We start from the raw sequence: 18,679 nt of genomic DNA, 5'->3' as shown, positions 1-18,679 counted from the left end.
CAAAGCATTTGACAAGGTCCCTCATGAGAGACTCATCCAGAAAGTCATGAGGCATGGGATAAGTGGAACCATATAACCATATAACAATCACAGCACGGAAACAGGCCATCTCGGCCCTCCTAGTCCATGCCGAACTCTTAATCTCACCTAGTCCCATCTACCCGCACTCAGCCCATAACCCTCCACTCCTTTCCTGTCCATATACCTATCCAATTTTACCTTAAATGACAAAACTGAACTGGCCTCTACTACTTCTACAGGAAGCTCATTCCACACAGCTATCACTCTCTGAGTAAAGAAATACCCCCTCGTGTTTCCCTTAAACTTCTGCCCCCTAACTCTCAAATCATGTCCTCTCGTTTGAATCTCCCCTACTCTCAATGGAAACAGCCTATTCACGTCAACACTATCTATCCCTCTCAAAATTTTAAATACCTCGATCAAATCCCCCCTCAACCTTCTACGCTCCAATGAATAGAGACCTAACTTGTTCAACCTTTCTCTGTAACTTAAGTGCTGAAACCCAGGTAACATCCTAGTAAACTGTCTCTGTACTCTCTCTAATTTATTGATATCTTTCCTATAATTCGGTGACCAGAACTGCACACAATATTCCAAGTTTGGCCTTACCAATGCCTTGTACAATTTTAACATTACATCCCAACTTCTATACTCAATGCTTTGATTTATAAAGGCCAGCATTCCAAAAGCCTTCTTCACCACCCTATCTACATGAGACTCCACCTTCAGGGAACTATGCACTGTTATTCCTATATCTCTCTGTTCCTCTGCATTCCTCAATGCCCTACCATTTACCCTGTATGTTCTATTTGGATTATTCCTGCCAAAATTTAGAACCTCACACTTCTCAGCATTAAAATCCATCTGCCAACATTCAGCCCATTCTTCTAACAGGCATAAATCTCCCTGCAAGCTTTGAAAACCCACCTCATTATCCACACCTCCTACCTTAGTATCATCGGCATACTTACTAATCCAATTTACCACCCTATCATCCAGATCATTTACGTATATTACAAACAACATTGGGCCCAAAATAGATCCCTGAGGCACCCCGCTAGTCACCGGCCTCCATCCTGATAAACAATTATCCACCACTACTCTCTGGCATCTCTCATCTAGCCACTGTTGAATCCATTTTATTACTCCAGTGTTAATACCTAACAACTGAACCTTCTTAACTAACCTGCCATGTGGAACTTTGTCACAGGCTTTGCTGAAGTCCATATAGACTACATCCACTGCCTTACCCTCGTCAACATTCCTCATAACTTCTTCAAAATATTCAATAAGGTTTGTCAAACATGACCTTCCACGCACAAATCCATGCTGGCTACTCCTAATCAGATCCTGTCTATCCAGATAACTATTAATACTATCTCTAAGAATACTTTCCATTAATTTACCCACCACTGATGTCAAACTGACAAGTCTATAATTGCTAGGCTTACTTCTAGAACCCTTTTTAAACAATGGAACCACATGAGCAATACGCCAATCCTCTGGCACAATCCCCATTTCTAATGACATCTTAAAGATCTCCGTCAGAGCTCCTGCTATTTCTACACAAACTTCCCTCAAGGTCCTGGGGAATATCCTGTCAGGACCTGGAGATTTATCCACTTTTAAATTTCTTAAAAGTGCCAGTACTTCCTCCTCTTTAATTGTCATAGGCTCCATAACTTCCTTACTTGTTTCCCACACCTTACACAATTCAATATCCTTCTCCTTAGTGAATACCGAAGAGAAGAAATTGTTCAAAATCTCTCCCATCTCCCTCGGCTCCACACATAGCTGACCACTCTGATTCTCTAAGGGGCCAATTTTATCCCTCACTATCCTCTTTTAATATAACTGTAGAAACCTTTCGGATTTACTTTCACCTTATTTGCCAAACCAACCTTGTATCTTCTTTTAGCTTTTCTAAATCTTTCTTAAGATTCCTTTTACATTCTTTATATTCCTCGAGCAATTCCTTTACTCCATGCTGTCTATATCTATTGTAGACATCCCTCTTTTTCCGAACCAAGTTTCTAATATCCCTTGAAAACCATGGTGCTTTCAAACCTTTAGCCTTTCCTTTCAACCGAACAGGAACATAAAGATTCTGTACCCTCATAATTTCACCCTTAAATGACCTCCATTTCTCTATTACATCCTTCCCATAAAACAACTTGACCCAATCCACTCTCTCTAAATCCCTTGGCATCTCCTCAAAGTTAGCCTTTCTCCAATCAAAAATCTCAACTCTAGGTCCTGTCTTGTCCTTCTCCATAATTATATTGAAGCTAATGCTATTGTGATCACTGGACCTGAAATGCTCCCCAACACATACATCTGTCAGCTGACCTATCGCATTCCCTAACAGGAGATCCAACACTGCCCTATCTCTAGTCGGTACTTCTATGTATTGTTGCAAAAAACTATCCTGCACACATTTCACAAACTCTAAACCATCCAGCCCTTTTACAGAATGAGCTTCCCAGTCTACGTGTGGAAAATTAAAATCTCCCACAATCACCACCTTGTGTTTACTACAAATATCAGCTATCTCCTTACACATTTGCTTTTCCAACTCACGCTCCCCATTAGGTCGCCTATAATACACTCCTATCAGTGTTACTACACCTTTCCCATTCCTCAATTCCACCCAAATAGTCTCCCTAGAGGAGCTCTCTAATCTATCCTTCCAAAGCACCGCCATAAGATTTTCTCGGACAAGCAATGCAACACCACCTCCTCTGGCCCCTCCTACTCTATCACACCTGAAGCAACTAAATCCAGGAATATTTAGTTGCCAATCACACCCTTCCTGCAACCATGTTTCACTAATAGCTACAACATCATAATTCCAGGTATCAATCCACGCTTTAAGCTCATCCACCTTTCTTACAATGCTCCTAGCTTTAAAATAGATACATTTAAGATACTCTCCACCTCCTCCTCTCTTTTCATCCCTAACAATGCATTCAAATTTATTATCCTTTTCTTTCTTCTCCCCTACATCTTCAGGCTGAGCGCATCCCTTCTCCATCACCTGCCTTTCCTCCCTCATACACTATTTACTTGCTCTACTGGTGAACTAACCTCCTCTCCCATAGTTTCCTCAAATTGATTCCTGCCCCCCCCCCATCTCACTAGTTTAAAGTCTGCCCTGTAGCCCTAGCAAACCTCCCCGCTAGGATATTGGTCCCCCCAGGATTCAAGTGTAACCCGTCCTTCTTGAATAGGTCACGCCTGCCCCAGAAGAGGTTCCAATGATCCAGAAACTTGAATCCCTGCCCCCTGCTCCAATCCCACAGACACGCATTCATCCTCCACCTAATTCTATTCCTACTCTCACTGTCGCGTGGCACAGGCAGTAATCTTGAGATTACTACCTTTGCGGTCCTTCTTCTTAACTGCCTTCCTAACTCCCTATACTCTCGTTTCAGGACCTCTTCCCCTTTCCTACCTATGTCATTGGTACCTACATGTACCACGACCTTTGGCTCCTCACCCTCCCACTTCAGGATATCTTGGACACGATCAGAAACGTCCCGAACCCTGGCACCAGGGAGGCAAATTACCATCCGGGACTCCCGATCACCTTCACAGAACCGCCTGTCTGAACCCCTGACTATCGAGTCCCCTATTACTATGGTCCTCTTTCTTCTATCCCTACCCTTCTGAGCTACAGGGCTGTCCTCTGTGCCGGAGGCCCGGCCACTGTCACTTCCACCAGGTAGGCTGTCCCCCCCAACAGTACTCAAACATGAGTACTTATTGTCAAGGGGTACAGCCACTGGGGTACTCTCTCGTACCTGCCTCTTCCCCTTCCTGACCGTGACCCACCTATCTGCCTCCCGTGGCCCCGGAGTGACCACCTGTCTGTAACTCCTCTTTATCACCTCCTCACTCTCCCTGAGCAGGCGAAGGTCATCGAGCTGCAGCTCCAGTTCCCTAACTCGGTCCCTCAGGAGCTGCAGTTCGGTGCACCTGGCGCAGATGTGGTTGTCCGGGAGGCTCGGAAACTCCAGGACCCCCCACATCCGACACCGAGAACAACAAGCTGCCCTCACACTCATACTTCCTGAAAAACTGACAATAACAAGAACTTTGGCTGTTTGGATAAAAAATTGGCTTAAAGGAAGAAAGCAGAGGGTAGTTGTGGAAGGAAAGTATTCTGCCTGGAGGCCGGTGACTAGTGAAGTGCCACAGGGATCTGTCCTGAGACCCCTGCTATTTGTGATTGTTATAAATGACCTAGATATAGAGATGGAAGGATGGGTGAGTAAGTTTGCGGATGACACGAAGATTGGAGGAGTTGTGGATGGAGCTGTAGGTGGTCGAAGCTTACAAGAGGATATAAACAGGCTGCAGAGTTGGCAGAAAAATGCCAGATGGAGTTTAATCCAGACAAGTGTGAGGTGATGCATTTTGGAAGGACAAACCAGAAGACTGAGTACGGGAATAATGGTCAATTACTTAAGAGTGTGGATGAACAGAGGGACCTTGGGGTTCAAATCCATACATCCCTCAAGGTCACTGCACAGGTTGATAGGGTAGCTAAGAAGGCCTATGGGATGCTAGGCTTCATTAACTGGGGGATTGAGTTCAAGAGTAGAGAGGTCATGTTGCAAATCTACAAATCTCTGGTGAGACTGCACTTGGAGTATTGTATTCAGTTCTGGGCACCTAATTATAGGAAGGATGTGGAAGCTATAGAGAGGGTGCAAAGGGGATTTACCAGGATGTTGCCTGGATTGGAGAACAAGTCATATGAAGTCAGGCTAGCAGAGCTAAGACTTTTCTCTTTGGAGCATAGAAGAATGAGAGGGGACTTGATAGAGGTCTACAAGATTATGAGGGGCATAGATAGGGTGGATAGTGTTTCCCAGGGCACCAATAGCAAACACCAGAGGGCATATGTACAAAATTAAGGGAGGGAAGTTTAGGGGAGACTTCAGGGGTAAGTTTTTTTACACAAAGGGTTGTGAGTGCCTGGAATGACTTGCCAGGGATGGTGGTGGAGGCTAAAACATTAGGGGTATTTAAGAGCCTCTTGGACAGGCATATGGATGAAAGAAAAATGGAAGGTTATGGGGTAGTGTGGGTTTAGTACTTTTTTTTAAAAGGATTATATGGGTCGGCAAAATATGCAGGGCTGAAGGGCCTGTACTGTGCTGTAGTGTTCTATGGTTCTATGGAACATAGATCTGTGATGCGAAACAATAGTGTGTGAACTTAGCCCTTACATTGCTCCCAAAGGGACAGCAGTAAGTCGTTAATCTAAGCACACTGAAAGCAGATTCCTTACTCAAGGACGGGCTCTGCACAGTCTCACAGATCAGAGCATACACAAGTTGGTACCTGATTTTAGCCCGTTAATTACAAGAGTCCAAGAATCATTTCTTTGTCTCCTGATTTCCTTAAAAGTTCATCATTCCCTCTTTTTTATCATTTCATGATAACCTTTCAGAACAGGTTGTTGCCTCTACAACATGATACAAAACATGGCCAAAGGCACCATAGAATACAAACAATAATCAAAATTAATACAATTAGACTTGAGAAATGCAAAACACATCTATCAACCAATATATTTTCCTTTAGTCCCGGAGAGCCCTCCTACTCAGTTCCTTCAATAACATGTTTAACTGTCTGTTCGATGTATCCTCCAAGGTTGCCCCTCCTCTATTGTACTGGGTGGCTTATGGTACACAGGGGCCAGTGTTCCAATATGGCAGATTAATTCATCAAGGTGGTTGGCTCAATATGATCAGTTTCTTCTGAAATTAGAGGTTTTACTGCCAATAGAACTTCTTTGGTTGCCACTGGATCTGTAGAATGTAAACACCAGTATATATAGCCACGGTCTTTCAATCCTGTGTTGCCAAGCTTAGAACTTGCTGCACCAGTTCTTGTATCTGTCAGTTTTTCTTAGAATAGCTTCACAATAGCAATCAAAAGTTGTAGTTGAACCCACGTGCTCTCATCATGGAATCCTTCCAGGAAGCTCTCTAAAAGCTCATCAGCATTGTCAATTCTTTCTGTATACTCTCCAACTATCCATATCATTGCTGCTCTTGCTTCTGGTTCATCCAATGAGACCAGATTTTCACAAAGTGTTCCAATAATCCTTTAATACTTGTCTGGTATTTATGGAAAACGTTCTTTATTACTACAATAGCTTCTTGGACGATATAGTTTACTTTTGTCTGAATGAGGTCAAGTAGCATACTCACGCAGCATTGTGCTGATTTCTCAACTATAATTGCACATCGTCCAATTGCACACAGCTTTTTGTACAAAGTCCACATCTGCTTCAGTGGCATACTCCTTCAATTCTGCCAAAACCTGTGCAATGTTGGCTTGAGAAGCCAATTGAATCATGATATCCAGTTTTTCCAGTTTCACTTAGGTTGGATCGTTGAATTTTACAAAGAAAACCATTGTTTCATGCTTACGAATCTCAGACCTTTTCTGTATAATGAGGTTGATGTTCCGGAGGGCAATTTATTGGAATTCTGGTTCTGCAGACAAGAGCGTTACCAGTGGGGGAGCCAGTTTCTTGAACAAAGTGCCATAGTAATCCAAGTCCTTTGAAAGCATTTCCATGGATTTCATCAGAACCTTTACAGCCAACAGGACAACAGCTGAGTTGGCGTGAGATAAACGGTGGTGTCACACGCTCACAGATGCTTTGAGCTTTTTGGCTGTAATAGGCCAAACAATCGAGGATAAATATCTGGCCCCATTCGGTACATTCAATTAAGGCTGTTAAAAGCTTGTGGATTGTCTGAGAATTGAGGTCTAACAAGTTGCTGTTTGGATAAGATTCTGCAATCTCTGACAGAGCAGCCACAGTATTTGCAATGACCATTGGATTAGAGTCAGATATCAGATCCTTTAGAATGTCCAGAAATCCCTGATCTTCTACCAGCTGTTCATTGACACAGACAGCAGCAGCTTTTCATACATAAGGGTCTTCATCCTGTAGACATTTTTGCAGGGGTTCACACAAATACTCAGTGAATTTATCCACACAGATGCAGCCTATTGTTCTCATGGCCAACACTCTGATAAGTGGATTGTGATCTTTACAGTCCTTAACAAAAGTGTTGACAGCCACAATTGTCACATCTGGTTGGCTCTTTGCATAATTCATTAAATAGAGGTACACCAGCTTCTTCAACTCCAAATTGTCTGCATACGGTTTACAACATCAGGAAAGAGGGCACTGACATCTTTGCCAACGGTCATTGACACATCATTTTCTTCACTGCTTTCTTTTTCTCCTTCTTGTCACTGTTGAGTTCTGCTTTGAGTTCAAAGATTTCTCTTTTCTTGATTGTTGTGAAATATTTAGAATCAGTCATGGTGAGTGTGGTCCTCTCCACCGAGGTCCGAGTTCCCCTCAATCCCAGCTCTCCAGGCTCAGTCGTGGGGTAGTCACCTTTAGGCTTCGTCCTCTCGTTAGGCCTGTTGTACCTGTGAATACAGGCTTTGGAGAGTTTTAGTTAACTTGCATAAATATTTTCCCATCTCCTTCCCCCGAGGTATGCATATCTAATTTTGCAGATAAGCTCTCAGGAAGGACCGGCAAACAAGGTCAGGGTCCCCATGGGGTTCTCAAAAGGCTTCCTGTAGATAATTTCTGCAGGTGATAACCCTGTCTTACTTGATGGCATGATTTTCATATGGAATAGGGCTAATGGTAAAACCTTCAACTAGGTCAATCCAGTTTCTTGTGTAAGTTTAGCCAATATATCGTTCAAGGTACCATTGGCTCGATTTACTATGCCTGCTGCTTTTGGATGATGGGTGCAGTGCAACTGTTGTTTTATAGCAAGTTCTTTACAGACTTCATTATTTATTTTGGCAACAAAATGTGGCCCATTGTCTGAGCTTATCATTTCTGGAAGTCCATAGCGAGGAATCATTTCTTTTCGCAATATTTTCACAACAGTCATAGCGGTATTATTAGTTGTAGTAACAGCTTCAATCCATCTGCTATATACATCTACTATCACTAAGCAATACTTAAAACAATGTACTCTAGATAGTTCTATAAAATCAAGTTGCGAACAAGAAAAAGGTCAAGGGGGTAGTTCTGGAAACACAAGGCATTCCCTTTCCAGCATCCATTTTTTAAAGAACATGCTGTGGCTCGCTGTTCAGCTGCTTGCTGGAAATCAGGGTGCCACCAAGATTGTAAACAGGTATTAACCATTCCCTCCTTGCCCAAGTGTGTACAATTATTTACATAATCTATCGAAATAGGTAAGAACACAGAGGGAACACAGACCTGTCCCGCAGGGGTCACCCGTAAATTGGTCTGAGGTTCAAGGTGGTAACCCATTTGGGACCATAGTTTGCGCTCTCCTTCAGGAGTGTCCCCCTGAAACTTGTGTATTTCCCCCATATCTGGCATACCCGTAGATTTTGTCTAATAGGAGCTTACTGGGTTCCCGAGGGGACTAAAAGTGTGGGATTCAGGGGTGTCTGTTTAGCTTCTGCATCAGCCATAGCATTGCCCTTAATTATCTCATCAGATTCCCCAGTATGGGCTGCACATTTAATATTAACCAAAACTCAAGGTAGCTGTGAGCGGTGAGTAAGTTGTTTACAAAGGTAGCATTACCAGTGGGATGGCCAAAGGAAGTCGGAAATCCCCGAAGTTCCATAGTCAGTGCCTAACGGGAGTCTGTGTAAAGGTTCGCACTTTAGTCTGTTGCTTGGATACAGGCACAAGTCAGAGCAAACAGCTCAGCCTTCTGGGCGGAGACAATTGCTTCAAAAAAGGCTTTCTCAATCACTTCACTGTTCGTCACTATCACATCGCCAGAATATCGATTTACTGCTGGATCCACAAAACAGCTTCCATCCTCATAAAACATTGCCTTGGGCTTGAGGAAGTATTGTGGAAGGGATGGGAGAGTCTGTCCTTCTTTCACGGTGATCCGGACGGGGGTTGTGGGGGGGGGGGGGGCAGTTGGTGCGGTTGACTTCATGACCTGAAATTGCCCAGAGATGTGGTCTTACCAGATATCCCGTCTTCACCTCCGACTCCTCCAGTATCAGAGTTGGCCCGCGGGCAAGTCTTGCCATTCTCCCTCTGTGCTGGAGGCTTGTTTCGTCAGGGTGTAGGCAAGGAAACCTAGGCCCTTTGGCTTGAACCCAGGTGGAACCCTAATGGTGGTATGGGGAACCACCAGTTCTGTCTATTGCCAAGGGAAACACGGAACTTCGGCCAGCAATGCGCTGCCCTCTTTTAACCTCTCGAATCACCGTAACTGGGAACTTCTGTCCCTCGATGGGTTCATAATATTAGCTTTCCTCAGTTGAGCACCCCGTAGGATCATAGCACAGTCACATGAAGGTCTGCCTCTGGCAGAGAGGGTTCAAACGAAGTGGTGTCCAGATTAAGTGCCGGGTTGGTAATTGAGGAAGCTGTCGTTTATTCTCTAGTCCCCTTGTCTGTGCATAGAATTCCATCTTCCAACGGACAGAGCAAGTCTCTCCCTGCTAGACTACACCCCATACCTGTGGTGGCTGTAAATGAAACCTCATACTGGGAAACCTCATACTGGGCCCCAAAAATAAGTTTGTCGCATGTGATTTCAATCATTCTCAGGCCAGTTCATATTATTAGTTTTAATCATGTTGGCTAACTTAATTGGTAAGCATTGGAGAAGTAAAGCATTAAACTGGGGGGATGGATTCCAATTAATTAAAGGCTTGGTCTACTGCGAAAATGCCATAGCAGGCTACAAATCACTCCCGATAGACTGGTCCTGATTTCCCAGGTTTAGGTTTGCATTCAAGTACTTTAGTGATAGAAAGATAGAAAACCTACAGCACAATACAGGCCCTTCGGCCCACAGGGTTGTGCCGAACATGTTCCTACCCTAGAAATTACTAGGCTTGCCCATAGCCCTCTATTTTTCTTAGCTCCATGTAGCTATCCAAAAGTCTCTTAAAGACCCTATTGTATCTGCCTCTACCACCATTGCCAGCAGCCCATTCCATGCACTCACCACTCTGAGTAAAAAACGTATCCCTGACATCTCCTCTGTCCTACTTCTCAGCACCTTAAACCTGTGTCATCTTGTGGTAACAATTTCAGCCCTGGGGAAAAAGCCTCTGAATATCCACATGATCAACACCTCTCAAAATCTTATACACGTCTATCAGGTCACCTCTCATCCTCCGTTGCTCCAAGGAGAAAAGGCTGAGTTCACTCAACCTATCCTCATAAAACATGCTTCCCAATCCAGGGAACATCCTTGTAAATCTTCTCTGCACCCTTTCTAGGACCTGCACATCCTTCCTGTAGTGAGGCGACCAAAACTGAGCATAGTACTTCAAGTGGTCTGACCAGGATCATTAGCTATTAGTGAAACATGGTTGCATGAGGGGTGTGACTGGCAACTAAATATTCCTGGATTTTGTTGCTTCAGGTGTGATAGAATCGAAGCGGCAAGGGGGAGGCGTTGCATTGCTTGTCAGAGAAAATATTATAGCAGTACTTTGGCAGGATAGATTAGAGGGCTCATCTAGGGAAGCTATTTGGATGGAATTGAGGAATGGGAAAGGTGTAGTAACACTTATAGGGGTGTATTATAGACCACCTAATGGGGAGCAAGAATTGGAGGAGCAAATTTGTAAGGAGATAGCAGATATTTGTAGTAAGCACAAGGTTGTGATTGTGGGAAATTTTAATTTTCCACACATAGACTGGGAAGCCCATTCTGTAAAAGGGCTGAATGGTTTGGAGTTTGTAAAATGTGTGTAGGATAGTTTTTTGCGGCTCTACATAGAGGTACCAACTAGAGAAGGGACAGTGTTGGATCTTCTGTCAGGGAATGAGTTAGGTCAGGTGACGGGCATATGTGTTGGGGAGCACTTTGGGTCCAGTGTTCACAATGTCATCAGTTTCAATGTAATTGTGGAGAAGGACAGGTCTGGACCCAGGGTTGAGATTTTTGATTGGAGAAAGGCTAACTTTGAGGAGATGTGAAAGGAGTTAGAAGGAGTGGATTGGGACAATTTGTTTTATGGGAAGGATGTAATAGAGAAATGGAGGTCATTTAAAGGTGAAATGTTCCTGTTAGGTTGAAAGGAAAGGTTAAAAGTTTGAGAGAGCCATGGTTTAAGGGATATTGGAAACTTGGTTCAGAAAAAGAGAGATCTACAATAAATATAGGCAGCATGGAGTAAATGAGGTGCTCAAGGAATATAAAAAATATAAGAAGAATCTTAAGAAAGAAATTAGAAAAGCTAAAAGGTATAAAGTTGCTTTGGCAAGTAAGGTGAAAATAAATCCAAAGGGTTTCTACAGTTATATTAATTGCAAAAGGATAGTGAGGGATAAAATTGGTCCCTTAGAGAATCAGAGTGGACAGCTATGTGTGGAGCCAAAAGAGATGGGGGAGATTTTGAACAATTTATTTTTTTCTGTATTCACTATGGAGAAGGATATTGAATTGTGTAAGGAAAGGGAAACAAGTAGGGTAGTTATGGAAACTCTGATGATTAAAGAGGAGGAAGTAGTGGTGCTTTTAAGGAATATAAAAGTGGATGTCTCCGGGTACTGACAGGATTTCCCTAGGACCTTGAGGGAAGTTAGTGTAGAAATAGCTGGGGCTCTGACAGAAATATTTCAAATGTCATTAGAAACGGGGACTGTGCCGGAGGATTGGCGTATTGCTCATGTATTCCATTGTTTAAAAAGGGTTCTAAGAGTAAACCTAGCAATTATCGGCCTGTAAGTTTGATGTCAGTGGTGGGTAAATTAATGGAAAGTATTCTTAGAGATGGTATATATAATTATCTGGATAGACAGGGTCTGAATAGGAACAGTCAACATGAACTTGTGCATGGAAGGTCGTGTTTGACAAATCCTATTGAATTTTTTGAAGTGGTTACTAGGAAAGTTGACGAGGGTAAAGCAGTGGATGTTGTCTATATGGACTTCAGTAAGGCCTTTGACAAGGTTCCACATGAAAGGTTAGTTAGGAAGGTTCAATCGTTAGGTATTAATATTGAAGTGGTAAAATAGATTCAACAGTGGCTGGATGGGGGTTGCCAGAGAGTAGTGGTGGATAACTGTTTGTCAGGTTGGAGGCTGGTGACTAGTGGTGTGCCGCAGGGATCAGTCCATGTTGTTTGTCATATACATTAATGATCTGGATGATGAGCTGGTAAATTGGATTAGTAAGTGTGCAGATGATACTAAGATAGGTGGTGTTGTGGATAATGAAGTAGGTTTTCAAAGCTTGAAGAGAGATTTAGGCCAGTTAGAGTGGGCTGAAAGATGGCAAATGGAGGTTAATGCTGATAAGTGTGAGGTGCTACATTTTGGTAGGACTAATCAAAATAGGACATACATGGTAAATGGTAGGGAATTGAAGAATGCAGTAGAACAGAGTGATCTAGGAATAATGGTGCATAGTTCCCTGAAGGTGGAATTTCATGTGGATGGGGTGGTGAAGAAAGCTTTTGGTATGGGGCCTTTATAAGTCAGAGCATTGAGTATAGGAGTTGGGATGTAATGTTAAAATTGTTCAAGGCATCGGTGAGGCCAATTTTCTGGTCTTCAAATTATAGGAAAGATGTCAACAAAATAGAAAGAGTACAGAGGAGATTTACTAGAAAGTTACCTGGGTTTTAGCACCTAAGTTACAGAGCAAGTTTAATGTGAAAAAGACTAAGGAGTTGGTGGTGGACCTGAGGAGAGCTAAGGCACCGGTGACCCCTGTTTCTATCCAAGTGGAGGATTACAAATACCTGGGGATACGAATTGACAATAAACTGGACTGGTCAAAGAACACTGAGGCTGTCTACAAGAAGGGTCAGAGCCATCTCTACTTCCTGAGGAGACTGAGGTCCTTTAACATCTGCCGGACAATGCTGAGGATGTTCTACGAGTCTGTGGTGGCCATTGCTATCATGTTTGCTGTTGTGTGCTGGGGCACAAGATTTTTCAGACACTGGATTCTGGTAGCAGGTACTTGGATAGAAAGGTACAGAATGGTGTTACGGTCTGATGCAGGCAAACAAAATTAGCACCCAGAAGATTCAAGGTTGGTGTGGACGAGGTGGGTTCAAAGGTTCTGTATCTGTGTTTATTGATTTTGTGAAAAAGCATTTGGCATTAGACCACAAGATAAAGAAGCAGAATTAGGCTATCTAGTCCATCGAGTCTGCTCCACCATTTAATCATGTCTGAACCATTTTTCCCTCTCAGCCCCAATCTCCTGCCTTCAACGTATTCCTTCATGCCCTGACCAATCAACAATCTATCAACCTCTGCCTTAAATAAACATAAAGACTTGGCCTCCTGAAGTCAAGTCATGTCACTTTTATTGTCATTTCGACCATAACTGCTGGTACAGTACATAGTAAAAATGAGACAACGTTTTTCAGGACCGTGGTGTTACATGACACAGTACAAAAACTAGACTGAACTACGTGAAAAAAACAACACCCAAAGCTACACTAGACTACAGACCTACACAGGACTACATAAAGTGCACAAAAACAGTGCAGGCATTACAATAAATCATAAACAGGACAATAGGGCAAGGTGTCAGTCCAGGTTTCGGGTATTGAGGAGTCTGATAGCTTGAGGGAAGAAACTGTTACATAGTCTGGCCATGAGAGCCCGAATGCTTCTGAGCTTTTTCCCAGATGGCAGGAGGGAGAAGAGATTGTATGAGGAGTAATGGGGTTCTTCATAATGCTGTTTCCTTTGCGGATGCAGTGTATAGTGTAAATATCCATTATGGCGGGAAGAGAGACCCCGATGATCTTCTCAGCTGACCTCACTATCCGCTGCAGGGTCTTGCGATCCGAGATGGTGCAATTTCCGAACCAGGCAGTGATGCAGCTGCTCAGGATGCCTGTGGCAACAAATTCCACAAATTCACACACTTGATTGTGTGGATAGACAGAGGTTTTTTTTTCCCAGGGCTGAAATGGCAAGCATGAGAGGGCACAGGTTTAAGGAGCTTGAAAGTAGGTACACAGGAGATGTCAGTGGTAATTTCTTTTTAAAAACACAGAGAGTGTTGAGTGCGTGGAATGAGCTGCCAGCAACGGTGGTGGAGGCAGATATAGAACATAGAATAGTACAGCACATTAAAGGCCTTTCGGCCCACAATGTTATGCCAACCCTTGAACCCTCCCCCCTATATAACCCCCCCACCTTAAATTCCTCCAGATACCTGTCAAGTGGTCTCTTAAACTTCACTAGTGTATCTGCCTCCACCACTGACTCAGGCAAATACCTGGGGATACGAATTGACAATAAACTGGACTGGTCAAAGAATACTGAGGCTGTCTACAAGAAGGGTCAGAGCCATCTCTACTTCCTGAGGAGACTGAGGTCCTTTAACATCTGCCAGACAATACTGAGGATGTTCTACAAGTCTGTGGTGGCCAGTACTATCATGTTTGCTGTTGTGTGCTGGTAGAGCAGGCTGAGGGCAGCAGACAACAACAGAATCAACAAACTCATTCGTAAGGCCATTGATATTGTGGGGGTGGAACTGGACTCTCTGACGGTGGTGTCTGAAAAGAGGATGCTGTCCAAGTTGCATGCCATCTTGGACAATGTCTCCCATCCACTCCATAATGTATTGGTTAGGCACAGGAGTGCATTCAGCCAGAGACTCGTTCCACCGAGATGCAACACTGAGCATCATAGGAAGTCATTCCTGCCTGTGGCCATCAAACTTTACAACTCCTCCCTCGGAGTGTCAGACACCCTGAGCCAATAGGCTGGTCCTGGACTTATTTCCACTTGGAATAATTTACTTATTATTTAATGATTTGTGGTTTTATATTGCTATATTTCTACACTATTCTTGGTTGGTGTGACTGTAACGAAACCCAATTTCCCTCAGGATCAATAAAGTCTGTATGTCTGTCTGTAAAGGTTGAACAAGTTAGGTCTTTATTCTTTGGAGTGTAGAAGGTTGAGAAGGGACTTCATAGAGGTATTTAAAATTTTGAGGGAGATAGATAGAGTTGATGTGGATAGGCTTTTCCCATTGAGAGGTGGGGAGATTCAAACAAGAGGACGTGAGTTGAGAGTTAGGGGGCAAAAGTTTAAGGGTAACATGAAGGGGAACTTCTTTACTCAGAGAGTGATAGTTGTGTGGAACAAGCTTCCAGTAGATGTGGTAGATGCAGGTTCGGTATTGTCATTTATAGTAAAATTGGATAGGTATATGGACAGGAAAGGAATGCAGTGTTATGGGCTGAGTGCAGGTCGGTGGGACTAGGTGAGAGTAAGCATTCGGCATGGACTAGAAGGGCCAAGATGGCCTGTTTCCATGCTGTAATTGTTATATCGTTATATGGCTGCAACATTAACTCTCGGCTCCTAATTTCAATTCCATGATTGATGAAGGCCAATACACCGTATGCCTTCCTAACCACTGAGTCAACCTGCGCAGCTGTTTTGAGTTTCCTATAGACTTGGACCTCAAGATCCCTCTGATCCTCCACACTGCCACAAGTCTTACCATTAATACTATATTCTGCCATTATATTTGACCTAGCACAATTAACCACTTCACACTTAACTGGATTGAACTCCATCTGCCACTTCTCAGCCCAGTTTTGCATCCTATCAATGTCCTGCTGTAACCTCTGACAGCCTTCCACACTATTCACAACACCCCCAACATTAGTGTCATCAGCAAACTTACTAAACTATGCTACACTTCCTCATTCCAGTCATTTATAAAAAGCACGAAGAGTAAGTGTCCCAGAACAGATCCCTGAGGCACTCCACTGGTGACTGATCTCCATGCAGATCTACAACCACTTGCCTTCTGTGGGCAAGCCAGTTCTGGATCCACAAAGCAATGTCCCCTTGGATCCTATGCCTCCTTACTTTCTCAGTAAGCCTTGTATGGGGTACCTTATCAAATGCCTTGCTGAAATCCATATTCATTACATCTATTGCTCTTCCTTCATCAATATGTTTTGTCACATCCTCAAAAAATTCAAGCAGGCTCATAAGGCACAACCTGCCCTTGACTAAGCCATGCTGATTATTCCTAATCATACCGTATACCATAAATCATATTTACAGGTTGTTGGAGAGCCCTCTCCAAGGCTTGAATAATTGGTCTGTCAGTTCATTCTCATTAGGGTTTCCTGCCTGAACTCCTGATAGGTTTGGTATCTTAATTCTGCCTTCCATTTCTGCCCCTCATCAGCTGAGAGAATCACGCAGCAGAGACCAAGTGGAGGCCAAGTCTCTGGATACGTTCAAGAGGAGTTAGATAGAGCTCTTATAGATAGCAGGGTCAAGGGATATGGGGAGAGGGCAGGAATGGGGTACTGATTGTGTATGATCAGCCATGATCACAGTGAATGGTGGTGCTGGCTAGAAGGGCCGAATGGCCTACTCCTGTACCTACTGTCTATTGAGACCGAATAAATCTTGCAGGGTCGCATTATATATTTGCATAGTACTGCAGACATACTGAGGAAACTGTGCTGGTTTTTATTTTCTACCTGGGGCCTGATTCATGATCATTATCATTTCTTGAGGCTTCCAGGGTGCATACACAGGAATTACTGAGGGCTGTCGCTTCTCAGTTGCTCAAGGACTGGGCAGCATTCAGGTGGGCAATTGTCTTTGTGGAGCCATTAATTCTGGGGTTTTATTGGATTCTAACCTCCCTGTCTCGGAATAATCCTCAGTATTCCCTTCCTGGATCTCAGGGTATAGAGAGCTTCTCCTTCCCTGCCGCCAAGCGGCCACCGTATCTAAGTACTGGGAAGATTGGGATTTGGGAGTAGTGGGTACACTTGGCCCTCAATAAGATGGGGGATACGGTGGGTGCCCAATTCTCATCGCAGTCACTGTCCTCAAACAAGGTCAGTATGCCAGATATAGGTTTGGGATCCCTTGTTTCCCAATTAGTTTGAGCTTGAGACTGATGTTCCTGTCTCTCTCTTCTCTAGGCCAGCCTGGGTTTGCTTACGTTGTTTTTCCTGCTCTCGTTTTCAGCACCCATCCACCCATTCTCACTCTGCTTTTAAAATCTCCTAACCTTTTGGCATTCCTTCTGCCATACATACCTCTAAACCCCTTCATCACGTGCATTGTTCCCCCAACTGGCCAGTAAAGTATATCATTTGGTATCAGCTTTATCTTTCCATTCTTTAATCATAATTTCCACTTTTTACCACAATACTTTTTCCAAATTAAATTTATTGCTTGTTCACAAGAGGTTCTATCCTAAGTTCCACTTAGTGGCCACACACCGTTTCTCAGTTTCTTTGTTAGCACGTAACATCTGGATAGACTGCAGGGGAGTCCCTTTCCCCTCTGTTTGGCCAAACGTCTGTCCCGTCCTGTGCTGGCCAATTTACCAGGTCAACTGCCTGTCGCCCAATTAGTTAGCAAGCATGAGGAAATCTGCAGATGCTGGAAATTCAAACAACACACACAAAATGCTGGTAGAACACAGGCCAGGCAGCATCTATAAGGAGAAGCACTGTCGACGTTTTGGGCTGAGACCTTTCGTCAGGACTAACTGAAAGGAAAGATAGTAAGAGATTTGAAAGTAGTGGGGGGAGGGGAAATGCAAAATGATGGGAGAAGACTGGAGGGGGTGGGATGAAGCTAAGAGCTAGAAAGGTGATTGGCGAAAGTGATACAGAGCTGGAGGAGGGAAAGGATCATGGGACGGGAGGCCTCGGGAGAAAGAAAGGGGGAGAGAGGAAGCACCAGAGGGAAATGGAGAACCTAAGGGCATATGTACAAAATTAAGGGAGGGAAATTTAGGGGAGAAATCAGTGGTAAGTTTGTGTGTTTTTTTTTTGTTTTTTTTTATACAGAGGGTTGTGAATGCCTGGAATGACTTGCCAGGGATGGTGGTGAAAGCTAAAACATTAGGGGTTTTTAAGAGCCACATGGATGAAAGAAAAATGGAGGGTTATGGGGTAGTGTGGGTTTAGTACTTTTTTTTAAGGATTATATAGGTCGGCACAACATGGAGGGCTGAAAGGGCCTGTACTGTGCTGTAGTGTTCTATGGTTCTATGGTCATTGAGAGGGAAAAGATGAACTATGAAAGGAAGGAAGCTAGCAAGTAACATCAAAGAGGATACTAAAAGCTTTTTCAAGTATTTAAAGAGTAAAAGACAGGTGAGAATAGATAAAGGACCGATAGAAAATGATGCTGGCGAAATTGTAATGGGAGATAAGGAGATGGCAGAGGAACTGAATATCTTGCATCAGTCTTCACTGAGGAAGACATCAGTAATATCCCGGACATTCAAGGGTGTCAGGGAAGAGAAATATGCACAGTCACAATCACAACAGAGAAAGTACTCAGGAAGCTGAATAGTCTAAGGGTAGATAAATCTCCTGGACCAGATGGAATGCACCCTCATGTTCTGAAGGATAGAAACATAGAAACATAGAAAATAGGTGCAGGAGTAGGCCATTCGGCCCTTCGAGCCTGCACCAGCATTCATTATGATCATGGCTGATCATCCAACTCAGAACCCTGTACCTGCTTTCTCTCCATACCCCCTGATCCTTTTAGCCACAAGGGCCATATCTAACCTAGTGAAATGGTCTCTAGTTCTTATTTTTTTCAGGATGTAGCAGTGGAGATTGCAGAGGCATTAGCAATAAT

General features: G+C 43.6%; 1 protein-coding gene, 1 long non-coding RNA gene and 1 pseudogene across 5 annotated transcripts in view; 2 read left to right on the top strand and 1 right to left on the bottom strand.

The window, feature by feature from the left end:
• Positions 1-18,679, top strand: part of LOC132394743 (uncharacterized) — an 887,546-nt gene that overhangs the window by 450,874 nt on the left and 417,993 nt on the right. The gene's annotated exons all lie outside the window — the stretch shown is intronic.
• The window catches only part of LOC132394739 (uncharacterized), a 241,529-nt gene that overhangs the window by 129,506 nt on the left and 93,344 nt on the right, over positions 1-18,679 (top strand). The gene's annotated exons all lie outside the window — the stretch shown is intronic.
• Positions 5,657-7,382, bottom strand: LOC132393864 (AP-1 complex subunit beta-1-like; annotated as a pseudogene).

This window comes from Hypanus sabinus, chromosome 5 (genome assembly GCF_030144855.1).
Source record: "Hypanus sabinus isolate sHypSab1 chromosome 5, sHypSab1.hap1, whole genome shotgun sequence".
NCBI lineage: Eukaryota > Metazoa > Chordata > Chondrichthyes > Myliobatiformes > Dasyatidae > Hypanus > Hypanus sabinus.
Note: the sequence above shows the minus strand (reverse complement) of the source record. Positions and strands in the feature narration are given on the sequence as shown.